A 15548-nucleotide genomic window follows, 5' to 3' on the forward strand; every position below is an offset into this window, starting at 1 on the left:
ACACATAGGTGAGATGTTGAACTCAGATCACAGACCTGTGTTATGCAGGGTGCGGGTTAGGGAATGTAAAGTTTGTTTTACCCAGAATGTCTGCTCATTGTGCTTACTAATGAATTCTTCTTCAGAGAACCTAGGAAGGCAAACTAGGCCATCCCTGATCTGCATCTGAAGTTCGAATTAGACTAACTGGAACTCATCACCAACCATGTGATCATAGTCTGTTTTCTGGTCCCCTAGCCTTATACCTAAAACATGCTTGGAAGAAATGGGTGCCCTATTCTCCAGTATAAATGTCAACTCAAAGAGTAACCTCACCACCAGAGGGAGTATTTAAGACTAATTGAATAGTCTTACATACGACCTTTGGAACGCTGCAACACACCCAAAAAAAGTATGCCTCCCATAATCTAACAGAAACACAAGGCAACATGGCAAAGAGACGAGAGAGGCACAATCCATAAACCACCCTATCAGTCATCTTGATGGCTGAATGCATGATGGAAAATTTCATCACAAAGATAAGCCTCCTAGTAGCCAAAGCCAGCTAATGAAATATATTATGTTGATAAATTCAAGTGTATTTATTTCAGTGTGCAAAGGCTTATGCTCTGTGCTGTGTCACAGTTCCCATGATTATCATGTCTGGGAAAGCTTGTCCATCTCTTGCACTTCTCCCACAGTAGTAACTCCAAGAAGCAAACTGGTGCTTTCTGGTCTCAGGAAATGTGCAGTGATTGCTGCCCTGCACTTCCTAAAGCTAGCATATTTGAAGATAGATGATTACAATGATAATATGAACTCATACACTAAATAGACAGAGCAGAGCGTTAGAGGTGTAGAGAGTATCCGAACAGATGATCATTGTGTTCATTTGTGGCAGGGTCTGACTACATGAGCCAAACCACTGGCAACAGAGCTGGTGCTCTCCCAGGCTTACTGCTAAGTCACGACCATCAGCTCCACAACCGAGAAAAAGATCAACTACATACGGGGCCAGAGAACTATGATTTTTGTGTGTCGGACCAGGGCAGCAACTATTCCAGGGTTATACAATCCTTCTCCAACAGAGAGCCATGACAATCACGTATTTCAAAATAGGAAAATAAAGGAGCAAACAGCGACATTTTTAAACATCAACAGATTGCTTTCCAGCTTCCCCTCTGCAGAGCTCCTTTCGGTGAAACTTGCACGTTCACCCACACAAATGATACTCATTCACCTCATCTACCGGCCCCGGGGCCCTTCTGTCTCTTTTGAGGAAGACATTACAAATTTCCTCTTCACCAACACTAAAATCGGATCCCAAACCATCTTCCTAGGAGACCTTAACCTTGGTCTTCAGGACCCTAACGACCCTCATGCCCTAGCTGTGGAAAACACCATCACAAATCAGGGCATCAAAGATAGAGTCACTAAACCAACTCATTCCAAAGGGCGAACGTTGAACTGGGTGTCAGACCTCAACTGCTCCATTACCATTCTCCAAAACAACCCAGTAGCCTGGTCGGATCATCACCTCATCCTGTTCTCCATTCATGGAACCACCCCTTCCAAAGCCACATCAGCCCCTCCACCCTTTCTAGAAACTGTTGTAGCATCATCATTGACAACCTCCAGCCTCACATCAACAACATCCTTGACGAGTCCATGTTCATCAGCCTAGATCCTATTAAACTGGTAGACCTTTAGAACGATACGCTTAAGTCAGTGTTAGATATTGCAGCACCACTCAAACTAAGAAAAGCGATATCCATCACTCACCTCAATAAGTTGTACACCCCAGAACTAAAAATCCTCAGAAACACCAAAAGATCAGCGGAATCCACTTGGCTGCATTCGCCCACTAACACCAACAAAAGTGCATTCTCATCAGCCTCCACAATCTATAAAGCAGCTATCCTATCTGCAAAAAAGAAGCCTATGGGCCTCATTACGGCCATGGCGTGCCTGTAATGACGGGTGCCGGTACGGGACCGGCACCGTTCATTACGGGAGGCCTGATTACGAGGTCCCCTAGCTGGACCCGGAACAGACGTCTGGCAAAACCAGACGTCCTTCGCGGGTCCCGCGAGGGGACCAAGGAGCTAATAACAGGCCCTTTATTAACGAGCCCGTTATTAGCTCCCTCCCCATTCCCATTGAGCCCTATGGGGGCTCAAATGGGAATGGGGATGAGTTTTTCCAATGAGGACTTACCGGGTCCTCCATGGTTGGAATAGCCCGGTAAGTCCTCATTGGAGGAACCCGGTACTGGAACCCGGTATGGAGGCAGCCATGCCCTTATTAAGGGAATGGCTGCCTCCATACTCGTAATGAGGCCCAATAAATCCAGAATCCACAATGCCAAATCAAGTGCTAAGGAGCTCTTCAGCATCCTAAAAGAGTTCGAAGCGGCAGCACCCCCCTCACAGGACTGTATCAAAGACGCAGAATGGTGTACTAAAATCCAGCAAGCCCTTGCGGACAAAATCACCCTCCTACAAAATAAGATTAAATCCAAAAAGACGAGTCGCCCAAACGGATCCCACTCGGCACCGGATTTACCAAAATATCCACCAATCTCCACTTCCTTCACTTTCTCCAAAGTAACACCTAAGGAAATAGAAGACATCATAAAAAGCCTTAAACCCTCTCACTGCCAGGGGGACTTCTGCCCAGCATCCATCATCAAGGATGGAGCAAAAAACCTAGCCCATTCATCATCTTCCTGATAAATGCGTCCTTCTCATTGAACCAATTACCAATCAATCTCAAGCAAGCATGGGCTATGCCCCTCTTAAAAAAAACAACCTTGATCCAAATATCCCCACCAACTATAGGCCCATCACTACCATCCTGTTCCTTCTAAAAATCCTGGACCGGGTGGCCTACTTGCAAATTCAGAAGCACTTAGAGCAAAACAAACTTCTAGGCCTCAGACAATCGGGCTTCAAGCCCAGACACAGCACCGAGACTGCACTCCTTGACCTTAAGATTCAAATGGACGAGGCGAAGGACAAAGGTAAGCTAGCAATACTCCTACTCCTTGACTTATCTGCTGCCTTCGACCTCGTCGACTACCAAATTCTCACTAAGCACCTCACCATACCTGCAGCATTCTCCACTAATGCTTCGGATTGGGTTAACTCTTTTCTCTCCAATTGGACCAATTGGACCACCAGAGATTTCTCCCCCTCAGCCTCAGCAGACTCTATACCAAAACTCTGTGCAGTCCCTCAAGGTTTGTGTGTGTCACCCACATTATACAATATATTTACGAAGCAACTATTCGATCATCTGGACAAATTGGGTGTCATCTACTATTTATCTGGAAATCCAAGCATGGATGGCCACCAACAGTTTATGTCTCAATGACGCTAAAACCGAGTGAATGATCATGGGCACACAGGCACAACTGAATAAACTTGACCCCAGGTACTCATCTTTTAACATTGACAGTAACGTGATCACTGTATCCAAAGAGATAAAAACATTGGGGGTCTACTTTGACTCAACTCTGTCCCTTAAAAAAAAGTCAGCAGTGTGGCGACCTCCACAGCATACACCAATTAACTGATTTACAGCTGCAAATCATACTTATCCACTAGCAGTTGCCTAACGCTAGCCAGAGCACTGGCACTGCCTAAACTAGCCTACTGTAACACACTATTCCTAGGCTACTCTGAATACAAATCAAGGTCCTCCAGAACAACTCACTGAGAGCAGCACTCAGTGTACCCAGATCCAGCCGAATCTCCACTATTAGACACAACGCCAACTGGCTGCCTACGCACCTTGGCTATCACACACAAATGCCTCACAAACTCAGCCCCTAAATTTCTGCCCGATAAAATCTGCAAACACCAACCCTCATGCACCACCAGATCGGCTCACTCTCACAGCCCCGTGATACCAAGGTTCAGTCTAAAAACTGCTGGAGGAGCAAGTTTCCCAGACCAAGCCAACGTTGGAACTCCATACCCATTCCTCTCAGACAAGGACCTTCCTTCCTCACTTTTAAAGCTAAAATAAAAGACTGGTTGAGCAACAAACCCCTACTTTAAGATGCCAGTTACCTTATCTTGCTACCATACTACCGTTATACCGCACAACCACCCACCTCTTGCTGAACCATCGTCTATCTGACCTCTGTTTATCTAGATTGCTGCATAATTGCTTCCGACCTCTATTTAGATTGCTGTATAATTGCTTCTTGCTCACTGACCCATCTGTAACCAGGGTCCCCTTTGACGCTATATTTGCATGTCAATGTATATTGCCTCGTATATTGCCTCACCATGTATGTAACTCCTAAGTCTTTCAAGCGCCCAGTTACCTTGGGGTTCAATGTGCGATATAAATAATGAACAAATACAAAAAAATTGAACATCCAAGTTTGACTCAGAAATACACATTAAAAACTCGCACAAAACTAACTAAAGTCAACTTTGTTAAGCTGATCATAAAGGAAGAGAACATCCCAGTTGCAAAATAACAAAATACATACACAGGTTGAAACCTGAAGATAACATTACTGACATTGGCCTAATTGGAAATGTATGAATATCTGTGTAAGCTTTCGGTAAGATGCTATCCTGACCAAGTTTAGTGGTGGTGCACAGGGAATATTTATTGAAGGTTGCAATAGGGTGTGGTAGAGAAGAATTGTATTGCAGATCCAGAAAAAGACTCTGGGTGCCCATAGGTTCCATAGTTTGGGCTAATAGGTGGTCTTGTAGCTCAATCCTTAGATTTGGCTCATAGTGAAGCTAGTTTGTTTTGGCTTATGGGTGGAGCTTTGGTGCTACCAAGGGAGGCACCATGTTTTTGACTCTTTGATATTGCTTTACCACCAAACATATGGAGCCATGGATATGGTTATAGATACATGTAATATGCACAGTGCAAGTCACCAGGGGGCCAGGCAGGGCTGGGGGAGCGTCATGGTGCTGCATCCTTCTCCAGTGGCTGTGGTTTTGCATGCGACCACGCAGGCTCCCTCTCTAGTTTCTCTACCAGGGTGAAGGTCTGTGTGGCTGAAGCACTTACGAAGCAAAGCTGCAACTGTTGGATCAATGTTTATGCAAGTGCCTTTTATCGTTCTTGAAACCGCCAGCAGTTTACAGTGAACTGTAATGCGTTTTATTTGTGCTCAAAGTGCCCCTTTGTGGAACAAGCTTTGCTAACACAATGCACTGTACTTCCAAATGTCTTTATTTGCTACTTGGTGCAAGCGTACTGCTGTGGATAATAAGTCCTAACAGCATGCACAAGGCTCAGGAACCACATCAAAGATTAAGGCCCTTTTATAGAAATACACTTTTTCAGCACCGACCGCTCTTCTTATTCCATTTTGAATTAAAAAAAACAAATTAGCCCACATGCTCAAAGTCATTTCTACCCACTGTTTTGAAATCTTTAGTTCAGTAAATGGTTGACAGGCTACATCAGTAGAGGAAATGCTGTTAAAAATGCACGTCGCTAAAGTACCCCTTTTCAGTGCTTTTCTCCGTCAGAAAATTGCAGTTTACATTTTACACCACTTCCTAACATTGTGGCAAATAAAAATAAACGAAATCCAATGCAAACGAAATAATTGCATAAGAACAGTGTCTAACATTAATTTTGTGTTGCTTTGTCGCTGTGGATTTTCAATGCTCCTTGGCCTCTGCCTGACTGCAATGGGTTTCTTTACCTGTTCCTTTTCAGCAGTCATAAATAAATATTACCAAAGCTTCTGTTGACACCCTGATTTTTCCATTTTTACTGCATATACAAATTTTGCAGGTATATCAACTTTACTTTTGTTTATAACGTTTTTTCCGATGTAGTGTTGTAGTATAGTAAAGGACATATGTACAGATCCTATGCAGCTCACAGCTGAGGGGCAGTTTTACTAGTGAATGCAAGGGAGTGAGACATCATACAGGGGAAGAAGACTGACAAGAGGATTTGAGGATGTGCAGCTATTGCTAACAAGATATCGGTTTCCTTTGTTCATTTCGTTTTGAAGAACCTGTCACAAATGGTGAGCACAGAACACGCAAACACAAGATTTGCTTCAATTCCCTTTTCCAAGCTATACCAAGGTGGGATTGGAGGGTGGCCTGGAGTTTGTTTTTCTAGTCACTATTCAGAGGTAGTTAGAGGGAGGATTACGCCCAATCCCTAGTGTCAGACAAAAACTTCAAGGTGTCCGGCCAAGGATTACGCCCAATCCCTAGTGTCAGACAAGAACTTCAAGGTGTCCACCCAAGGATTACGCCCAATAAATAGTGTCAGACAAGAACTTCAAGGTGTCCGCCCAAGGATTACGCCCAATACATAGTGTCAGACAAGAACTTCAAGGTGTCCGCCCAAGGATTACGCCCAATCCCTAGTGTCAGACAAGAACTTCAAGGTGTCCACCCAAGGATTACGCCCAATACATAGTGTCAGACAAGAACTTCAAGGTGTCCACCCAAGGATTAGGCCCAATACATAGTATCAGACAAGAACTTCAAGGTGTCCACCCAAGGATTACGCCCAATACATAGTGTCAGACAAGAACTTCAAGGTGTCCGCCCTGGGATTACGCCCAATACCTAGTGTCAGACAAGAACTTCAAGGTGTCCGCCCAAGGATTACACCCAATCCCCAATGTCAGACAAGAACTTCAAGGTGTCCGCCCATGGATTACGCCCAATCCCCAATGTCAGACAAGAACTTCAAGGTGTCCGCCCAAGGATTACGCTCAATCCCTATTGTTAGACAAGAACTCCAAGGTGTCCACCCAAGACAGTGTTCAACAAGTCACTCTCAGTCCAAAAGTTTTTAAAGTGTTCACACACACATCTTTCATGATGGTTTTGTCGTGACGTGGATGTGGTCTTTCTCCTAGCAGTGATTCTTCTCTTGTCGTGGGCCTTGGCAGGTACTTGGTACGTGTCGTTCTAAGGTAACAGCCCCTCGACAGATACTGGGACATGGCCGGTATAGGCCCTCACTTGCTATAGGGACTTCTGAAACAAGGTTGGTCGGTACTGTCACTCATCACAGGAATGTGTCCTTTCTCCACAAGGGAGAGCACACCCCTGCAAGGATAGGGAAGTGAGCCTGCTCCGCAACACCCTCCCTTAGGGTCGAGGCAAGTGGGATCTTACCGGGAGAGTCTCCCCCTTTGGTGACAAGAACTCCTGTTCCTGTGAGGAACTCCCTAAAATGCATTCCATGAATAGCTCTTTGAATATACCATATGAAAATTGGTATGAAGTAACTGTAAATATTTCTTTAAATGAAAAGCTCATTTAACTGGGATGAAGTAAAGGATACGGAGGGAAGGAGAGAAGCGGCCTGACAGAGAGAGAGAGAGAGAGAGAGAGAGAGAGAGAGAGAGAGTGAGAGACATGCGCTGGGGAAGTCGCAGAGCTATGACATACATAAAGGGGAGGAGATTGGAAGAGAGAGAAAACCTGCAAGTTACAAACAGGCTGGGGAGCCGATAAGGAAGAGAAGCTGGAGTGCTGCATCCTGTAACCACAGAGGAAATGAGAAACAGAGTTAGACGTGCTGCATCTTGGCATCAGGAGACAGAAGGAAAGAAAGTCAGATGTGCGACATGCTGAAGCGCTGAGAGAGAGAGAGAGAGAGAGAGAGAGAGACGGAATCTGGTGGCGTGACCACAACGAGCTTGATGTGGACTGGGGGTCCTCTAAGCAACCCTGACACCACTCCACAATGGAGGATGTGGAACCTAATAGTATTGAAGATACCACACTGCCATCTTGAACAATGACAAGAAGAGTGAACCGACCCAAGTGAATAAAAGCCCTGGTGATGTTATCCCTACAAACAGCAGTAATAGGGAAAGCGGGAGACCTGGGAGGGTGGAAGGAAAATCGTTGTGGGACCAATCATACTCGTTGCATTGAAGTCCAAGAGACTACAATATTAAAACCCAGAGAAACAACGGGATTCATCATTGGATCGATAATATTCGTCCCAGTAGAGCTAAGGAGATCAGAATACTGAAACCTAAAGAAGTAAAAGAGAATTATTATTTGCATACTCTTTGTGGTATCAGTCAAAGTCAACAAAGAACCTCTCTCAGTGGAGAGAACCAAGGGGAATGTAATAAAATAACAAAAAACATGGATCAAAGAAAGAAGAAGCAAAAACATGTTAAAGTATTGAATAAGTTAAATTAATTCAATTTATTAAATACTGTTTGTGGAAAGCAAACCCCTAGAAGAAGGGAATCATTCTCCTGTCCTTAGCTGTTATCTTAGTAGTAGGTCCAGTTCAGGTTAGTTTGGACAGTGAACAGATTCTGGTAAGACATTCACTGATGGCTGACGAGCACCTTAGCTAGTTTTGTTAGTTAGGGACGCCTTATAGTATTGGCAGAGATAGGTATTTCTTTCTTTTAGCTAATAAAGAAGATAGTGAAATCTCTTACTGGAGTCACTGTCCTTCGTCTGAACAGCCACAGTACTCTCCACGCTAAAAGGTGATTAGGAGTAGAATTTACTTTCCCCGACTGGCTTTTCTAGCATCCTTATGTCTTCTTTTTTTAAACTGGTAGCCCTGCAGCTTCCACCAGGGCCTGGACCTAGCTCCGAGATAACTTAACTCTCAGTGCTTCACGGATATCGAGTATTGGCCTTCCATTCATTTCTGAGCACAGGAAGTTCCCCGGGGCGACTGACGCTGAAACGACTTTCAGAAAGACGTAGCTCCGGGAGGAACCCAGGGCTGCAAGGTGCTTTTGAAGTGTCAATGATTAATGTTGTCCTGCAATTCACACAGCTAGCTCTCTTATTCATCAAATTGCGAGCTGAGTGCTCCGCTGTCAAGAGTCACAGGCAACTTTTCTTTTCAGACGTTAATCTGACCTGCCGGTGCAGGAGAAGCTGGGAGAAAGCAGCCCAGGAGGCCCTCCCCCCATCTGCAGCAGAGTGACACGGCAACAAAGGCAGGCCGCTTTGCGGCCATCCCACCCGGACTCACAGCCAGCGCTTAGCCCCAAACCATGACCTCCTGCTCTCTGCGGGACAGAGATGAAGGGGGTAAGGTGGGCCCTATAGAGTTTTCAAACCCCAGCCTGGCCACACAGGGCCTAGCTCCAGGTGCCTGGACATGAGGAAAGGACATCGCTGCACTGGCAAACCTAGCCATCATTCACCAACAGTGGTTGGTGTGTTGCCAGAACCTTGACGCAGCCTTTCATGAAGGCCTGGCTGCACAATGGCTCAGAGCTCGCCCAGCGTGCAGGGTCCCCTCCACCTGGGGAGGCATCCTTTGAAAACGGCCAGGTTACCCTTGGCTTCCAGCTCAGCCCTTCTGGCTGGGCCTCCATCAACACCTGCTGGCGGGTCATAGACAGAGTGTCCAGCCAGCATTGCAGCTTGGGGTTGGCTCAGAAAGAGGGCAGTTTGGGGCTCCCTTTCTTGTGTGTGGTTAAGGATCTCTGGGCAGGTTAACACAACCCTTCCAGGTGTCCCTGTCCATCTGCTTGGTTGGGATCCCGGCACCAGCACCTGGCCCCAATGCATCCCGGTCCCAGATTCCTCCCCTGGCCAGACCATAGCACCAGGGGTCCACCAGGCTGTGAGTGTGCATGTCTGGGTTGCAACCGATGTTGGTCCTATGGGCTCTCCCTTTGGCTGCTCTACCATTAATGATCCTTCTGCAGGTTCATCTATGGGCACCTTGTTATGACTTTTACTTCTCTAGATAGTCAAGTTTGATCCGCTTCTCCATGTTCCATCAGTGCCGTTGCCGACCTCAGTGTGGGGCTGATCCGAGGACCTCACTAAACCATCCCATTGGTAGTAGTAACAGGTGATGTGTACAAATGGCAGGGACTTGATCAATACGAGCTTATGACCTGCACTTACTGGGAATTCCTTGTTCATGGGAAATAATTGTGTTCCCGAATCCCTACCATGAATAGAGCTCAGCATGTTTTCACGCACCTGTTGGCAAGAGTGTAGACAATGCAGAACACGTGCAGCCCCAGACATCTAAGGGCATCTCAGACCTCATGTTGCTCGATCTCGTGTGGCTGAATGCCACTTGTCCCTCTAAGAAGTTGACCGCTGACCACTGAGGGTCATGTAACTAGTTAGCATGGAGGATTCTCTTTTGATATCAGGGTTAACGAGATAAATTGCACCAACAGCCACAGAATCGAGCGAGTGCTATCAATCTGTCAATCCTTCCTGTGTCCTGGATGGGTGAGGTTTCCAGTGTTGAGTCAAATTAGGCCACAGGCTTCGCTCCTCTGGTGTCCTTCTAACAATTCCTTTGAGTTTCAGCTTTACAACCATACTACCCCGGAATCCAAAGACTTTGGTTTCCTGAAGTTGCTCAGCTGGCTATGGCGATTACACAGCCGGATCACTTTTCACATTGTTTATGGTCAGAACTACGATGGTATATGATTGTCTTCATAACTCCGACTTTCGTTCTTGATTAATGAAAAGATTCTTGCTAAATGCATTCACTTTGTTTCATCTTGCGCTGGTCTGATATTTCACCTCTAGCGACACAATACGAATGCCACCATAATAGAACTGGAGTCCTATTCCATTATTCCTTGCTGAAGTATCCAGGAGACGGGCCTGCATTAAACACTCTAATGTTTCAAAATAAACAGTTCAGACCCCCAGAACACGCAGTCAAGAGCATAATGTGGGTGCCGAGAAAAAGGGGCTGTTATAGGCGGTAGCTCACCTTGCGGCGGACCGCCAACTCAATCCAAAGATCCAACTACAAGCTTTTTAACTGCAGCAACTTTAATATATGCTATTGGAGCTGGAATTACTGCGCTTCCGGCACCAAACTCGTCAAAGGATTTAAAGTGTACTAATTCCAGGTACAGGGCCTCGTCACTAACTCCCCAAAAGAGCAAAAAGAAGCAGACAAAAGAACACCAAGAGACCTATTAATTTGTAAATTACATGCAATACATAGAATGACAGACAAATGTGTATTCACAATACATCATTGTGCACAAAGTCATGTAACATATAAAATCTTATACAAACATTGGAAGATGTTACCTAATTACAAGGATTTGAAGGAGGTGTTGGAAAACAAACCCATAATTTTTAAATGAATGCACACACCATGCAAAGCGTGTTATTGCTGATGATCCAGAACCACTTATTAAACAGACCTGGCTAGATAGATCAATTTACAAATGAATATGGTAGCTGCAGCATGTGCAAGTATGCATAAAAAGACACAAACATGTTGAAGACCCAGGGGAAGAGGAACATTGTGATTAGGGGTTTTATAAATTGTCTGAGAAAATATGTGATATATGCAATTAAAATGTCGAGTCTATGACCCTTTATGATCTGTCAGAGTTAAGGATGAAAAACAATCAACAGTGAATCATTGGAGATTACTGGACATACATGCAAATCTTCAGGCTAGTAAATTTGGTGGTCCGTCCAAATAAGATTCAAGGCAACATTAAAGGGGGCAACATTGGACAGAAACTGCAGCAACAGAAAGCAAGAAATATTTTTGAGTTACTACATATTCAAGATAGATTAAATGAAGACCATGAATTATACTCTTTCTTATCATGGTTGACCTAAATATTGGATGAAGGAATTGTGATTCAAGAGCATAAATACATGTTGGGATTCGGATATACTTCATGAATCAGATATTCTAACAAAATGCTGAAAAATCATCTTGACATGTGTATACTTGCTTAACCATTGCAATGTTTTAGAAGTAATTGTTTTGCAATACTGAGGTGAAGAGCAATGCCCTATTACGACTAGTGATTTAGTACAGAGGTTTATTTGAATTACAATGTAGTAAACTCTGATGAGATCACTGCAGACACTATTTGTTGTAAATATTATATGCACTTTACGTATTTAAAATGCGAGCTAATCAATTTATAGAATAATAAGAATGATACTGTTGTGTTTTGCAGTAATTATTGAGCCTGTGTTTGAACCCAAAATAATTATAAGATGGCCACTGTGAGTGAGAGGTCCTTAGGATGGACTCTGTAGTCTGTCTGTCATGAAAATAACGTATGTTTTCAAATGGTGCCCAGGAAAGGAAAAACGCCAGATGCCAAAGACTGCAAAAAACATCAAAAATTTAAAACGGGAGCAAAAAGAGTTACAGAAAAACACAATCAATATAGGTGTCTGTTGCATTAAAAAGCTTGTACTTTGATTGCTAATGACCCTGTAACCTATAACTTGATCTGCAAAGGCACATAACTGGTAATTTGTTAACATATACTTTGGTTGCTAGTGACCCTTTAACCTGTTTTTTGTTAATGTCTGACGGGACAAATGTTTTGCAAAGTAAACTTGCTCTAATATTATATAATTCACCATCTGTTTCCTCACACTGTTACATACACACATTTGAATACAAAGAATTAGATGCCTTCAGGTGGAAATAGTGTTGAAAACAGTAAGTTAATTTATATTTATATCATGATTTTAGTACGATAACAAATGATAATTGATAGCCTTGAAGTGTTTGCCGCTCCTGATTAAATCAATCCTCAGGACTGATCAGGAACATAAATAAATAATGTTGAGGTAACCAAACTAACAATTTCTCATACACATGAATATTTTCTTATCAACAAAAAACTACTTTTTTCCCTCCCGTTCATACACAATGGTCTTTCACATTGAGCTGGAATTCGTGCAATTGATACAAAAAGCATATATTCTAATAAACATACCTAGAAACCAAAAGGCTCAATAGGTTTTAGTGTCTATACTAAAATATTGTTTGCTAACATACCTCCATTTAAGTAAAAAGGCAGTTTCCTGACATGTCAGTGGTCCGAAAAGGAATCCACCATTCCTGAGTCTGTTTATTATTTCTAACATGGGCTTGCCAATTTAGAATCTTTATGAATATGATGAACAAAATACAACAGCTGAGCTGTCAACTGTTATAAATAAAATAACAATTTCTAAATGATTACCTATTTGCAAATGTGTAGTATTTTTCAGAATATTTGTTACACTTTTGTAACATTATCAACTATTAAAATACACTGTGGTGTCATTGGGTGAACATCTGTTTACTATTTCTATTGTTGCACAGAGAAGTGGTGATCTATTATTTGTTATCATACCTGTCAATACATGTTGTATGTTTATTCTGAATAAAAATTTACCGATTGTCATATAACTCTATTTTGTGTATGTTCTGCAAAAAGCTTTTTGTGTAATGGTGTAGGTGTAACAACCTAATAGGGGTTTCAAAGTTGGGCATGAAAACAGGCATTACAAACATTGTACAAATCAGGCAACCGATTCAATGTCCCTCATTAAAACAAATCTTAAATTCAATACATAATTTCTTCATGAAATCAGAAAGGTAGCATGTATTGAGGCTAAACACATGACTGACGTTTCAGTGAGAAAAGAAACCTTGTGTTCCAAAAACACATACAGTTTAGTATTGTTCTTTATTCCTTTTTCAATCACGTTCAATTGATGTATATAAGAAGCTTCTCTTTGTTTCACCCACAGTGTTCAGTTTCCTCCTCTAAGTAGAGGTTTGATATATTCAAGACCCAAGAATTTAAATAATTTTGTACCTTATCCATGATGGTGACCTTTTACAGTGGACTGCAAATGTGTATTGTGTGCCATTTATTTTATTGCAAGAATATGTTCCTTTAGCCATGCTTTACTTGGAGCATATGCCGACAATTATATAGATTGTGTTTGAGTTGAGACATTAGATGAATTGGTTGATGTGCAAAATGTTCATCTTCCAAAAGTAAGATAGCCAACTTTTTTTCCTTGTTCACTATTGACCGCAAACCCTGTAATTTGTTAACCTACACTCTGTAATTTGATAACCTAATGACCATCTAGCCTGTATGTTGTGTACCTGTACTTTGGTTGCAAGTGACCCTACTGGTGCTTTATGCCTATTCCACCCCTTGCCTCCATCATGCCTCTAAACACCCTCATTCTCCTACTCGCAGTCATATCCATACCCTTTTCCCACAGTTCAGATTTCCACTCCAACCGAACTCCCCCTCTACTTCTTCTACCTTCCTCTCGGACACCTTCTTATCTCATCCATGTCCTTGGAGCCTACAAAAAAACCTTTGCAGACAATCAGACTCACATTTCATCAATGCCCCTGATCTTCCCTTCCATTCTCTGCCATTCCCCCACCTCACCCTCTTCTACTCTTACCAATGAGTAATGGAAAAATCATTTTTTTTCTATTACCAATTTGACTTTCACAACTCCCTCCTCTGGGGTGTGATGAATCTGATGATTTCATCACTCATTTTCCAGAGGTAGCTTCTCCTCGTGTGGCCAGGGGATTTCAGCTGCTACCTGATCTGGGGGTGGCTAAATGAGGTAGAACCACATGGAGGTAGGCGATCCTCAGCGGGATTACATGACATCACCGGAGGAAGTCAGGTACCCCCATTCACTTTGAGGGATGTTCCCTCCCTTCCTCATGCCTTGACGGCATATTGTAACGCTCTCCCTCAACCACTTGCCAAGTCTACTCAAGTATCCCCCAATATCACACAGGAAACAGTGTAGCAACAATTGACATGAAGAAGAGATAAGGAGTAGTAATGATCACTCCTAATGGGTTCCAACATTAGCTTCCTCAACATCACACAAGGCACAGCATGATAACAACTGAGATGCGAAAGAGGGATGGAGCAATGAAGATGACTAAGACCGGCAAACCAACACAGCAGTCTAGTATCTAGAAGTTGTTCAATCATGCCGGGAAATTTAAATCTGTCACAACTGACAGACAGGAAGGAGAGCTGGAGAGGCTGGTTGTGCCGCAAACTGTGCTGACACCGGTCACAACGCTGAGATAAAGCACACTGTGGGAAGCAGTGTGGAGGCAATTTCAGACGGTGGAAAGAGAAGCCGGAATGCAGAAAGTCTGCTGCCTGAGAATACGAGACAGCAGGAACCAGGCACAGTAGAGAAGGATATAGCGAAGGTGCAGCAGCTAACTGGATGCACACCGAGCCAGCAAATTGAAATGAATAGAAGTGGAGAAACACAAGGCACACTTAAAGTACCTGGTAAGCCCAGGAAAGACAGACAGGTTACATGGTTGCCTGAAAGTGTGTGACGTTTCATGAAAGTAACGCGAAAGACCCAAAGTGAAGCCAGTGAAGAGATCAACTTATTTCTGAACCATGCTATGAACGGGTCGCTGGACCCACATCACATGAGAGAAAGCAAAGTAAATGTAAACGGTCTTGGAAAAGGGGCAGATACCCAATGTGTGAGAGAAGAAGACAATATTCAAACCAACCTTAGCAAACAAGGTGCAATAAGTCATCATTGTGCAAATATCATTTCATAGATAACAGGAAAATGAACTGCATACACGTCCTGGCAGGAGAGTATACCAGGCAAAGCTAAATGCTCGAAAGTAATTGCATAAAAGTTCTGGCAGGAGAGTATATTACAGTTGAAAGAATGCCAAAAAGACACATGCCCTTAGGATCGTTGAAGTATCTTGAATGTGAAGAGAAACCTTCCCCAAGAAGCATGAATAACCAGGGGACCTGTGGG

This window comes from Ambystoma mexicanum, chromosome 5p, assembly GCF_040938575.1.
Source record: "Ambystoma mexicanum isolate Mex_15411 chromosome 5p, UKY_AmexF1_1, whole genome shotgun sequence".
NCBI lineage: Eukaryota > Metazoa > Chordata > Amphibia > Caudata > Ambystomatidae > Ambystoma > Ambystoma mexicanum.